Below are 2,500 nucleotides of genomic sequence, written 5' to 3'. Positions count from 1 at the left end.
AATGCCACAGGCTTGTTTCCCATAAATTACCTTCTATATCCATCAGTGGAACCTTATAATCTTACTGCTCAAATTTTTTGATTCATTGCCTAAAATATTGTAATGCAATCTATTACACATATCTTTGCCATTACCTTTAATTTTTTTTTTTTAATTATTGGGACAATTTTGACGTGTGTGGCCCAACTGTAGACAGCAAAAACAAATTCCATGTTTGCGTAATGCCTCTATTTTCTACTGACAGCTCAGTTTGAAAAAAAAAGAGGATTCTGCAATTTTGTGAGTATTACTCCCATGAAACCAATTTGAGGCCCTTCTTTTGTTTGAGCTCCATAAACTAGATAGAATGTGCCTTACAAATGTACAAAGCACACACTGCATTAATAATAAATTCATTCACCCATTTCTGATAATTTACTTGATCTACTTGAACCTTTTTGATAACATAAAGAATATGTTTTAGATCTGTTTTTTCACACTGGATGTGGTTTGTAAATGCCTTGCAACTCTGACACTGATTCTCATCTTCAATATACTGCACCACAAACCTCTCTCTTACTAGAACTTTATTCAACTTTTAAAATATATTCTTCTGGTTTCAAAGACTGTTTCAACAAAGCCCAGTCATACTTCAAATTAAATGGTAGCAATTTTTCAACTGCACTAACATTAGTTAGATTGTTCATCTCATCACCTAATCCTAAATTTGTTCAAATTTAACCATCTTCTTTCTACAATATTCACCAATGCTACAAATTTCTTACATAAACCTTTAGTAACAGGTTTAAGAGACTTTATTTCTAATAACACAGTCTGCAATGCGAGTTTTGTCCCACATATTTCTTACATTTACAATGAAACTTCCCTTCCAAAATCACCCGTTCTTTCTTGATTTCCCCAATTATTTTTAGCTATACTGTATCAGGCAATCATAATTCTTTGAAGTTTCCCCTTCAGATCCAATTTACTGCTTCTGGTTTCACCTCGGAAAGTGCCAATGTTGAATTGTATCGCTCAACTCTCATCAGTCTGGGATAGTTCAAAACACTCCATGAGTAGAATAATTTATTCATATTCTGATAAGTTCAGATGCAGATTCAATTTCAATTTCTAATCAACCTGCAAATAATACTTTGGGTATTTCTTACCAAGAGTGATGCACCCTCTAGAAACAAAGTCTCATGCAAACCCAGAATTCCAAACTTAACCTTCCCTACCTTCTATCTATTTCTTAAACAAGGGGGCAAGCCCCCTGTACCCCCTCCGTTAGTAGCCCTTTGTGCCAAATGCTGTACCTGCATTGTTATTACTCTGTTTCATATGCTCTATGAGATAACAGTGTCAATTTCCATCAAACTTTGAGTGTCGCTCTCGGTAACATTAAGCGTAACTCGAACTACTAAAGGGCATCAAAACACTAAGTTCCATAGTAATGAGATTATTGAAATGATTAAATGATTGAGCAACAAATCTTGGGCAATTCTTCAGTAATAAATAATCACCATTGCATTTCTCAAACATAGAACATGAATCATAATGTATCTATATATAAGATTTACTACATAAATCCACAATCCCATAATCTTTTCCAGTAAATGAGTAAGACACTTGCGTCATGGTGTCTGGCACTGGCAAGCACTTGGCACTGACAAGCACATGGCACTGGCAAGCACATGGCACTGACAAGCATATGGCACTGGCAAGCACATGGCACTGGCAAGCACATGGCACTGGCAAGCACTTGGCACTGACAAGCACATGGCACTGGCAAGCACATGGCACTGGCAAGCACATGGCACTGGCAAGCACTTGGTACTGACAAGCACATGGCACTGGCAAGCACATGGCACTGGCAAGCACATGGCACTGGCAAGCACATGGCAATGGCAAGCACTTGGCACTGGCAATCACATGGCCCTGGCAAGCACATGGCACTGGCAAGCACTTGGCACTGGCAAGCACATGGCACTGGCAAGCACATGGCACTGGCAAGCACTTGGCACTGGCAAGCACATAACACACATAAGTGGCTGATTGCTCAGGGTGGTGGATTATGGTAGGCATGGAGTTGGGTTGTGAGGATACTTGGGCTTGTTAAGTCTGTCAAAGAAGGTTTTGAGTGTACTCAATTCAGTGATGTGCTGGCGTACTCTGTTCCAGTCGCATATGGTACGTGGGAAGAAATGCTTGTAAGAGTCAGTGTTGGTGTGGTATTTAAGAAACTTACTGTTGTGTGAGCTTTGTGTGCTATGTGTATGTGCTGCTTGTAGGTATAAGTGTTTGTTAATGTCAATAAGGTTGTTCGTGCTCTTGTACATGACTGTGAGTGTGGGTGCTTGTCTTTATATCTCGAGCAGGTCCATGGTTATCTGCTTTTCATACTAGTTCTTGTACCAGGTGTATGTGTGTAATTGTGTGTAATAAACCTGGCAGCCCTAGTGTTGACCAGTTCAAGCTTCTCAGTATTGTCCTTGGTGTAGGGGTCCCATACAGCCATACA

The 2,500-nt window shown here is 39.5% G+C and overlaps 1 protein-coding gene across 1 annotated transcript in view; it reads right to left on the bottom strand.

Annotated features, from left to right (window-relative positions):
- LOC125032444 overlaps window positions 1-2,500 on the bottom strand; it is a 15,279-nt gene that overhangs the window by 12,095 nt on the left and 684 nt on the right. The gene's annotated exons all lie outside the window — the stretch shown is intronic.

Source organism: Penaeus chinensis, chromosome 14, assembly GCF_019202785.1.
Source record: "Penaeus chinensis breed Huanghai No. 1 chromosome 14, ASM1920278v2, whole genome shotgun sequence".
Classification (NCBI taxonomy): domain Eukaryota; kingdom Metazoa; phylum Arthropoda; class Malacostraca; order Decapoda; family Penaeidae; genus Penaeus; species Penaeus chinensis.
This window is presented reverse-complemented; position numbering and strand designations above follow the sequence as displayed.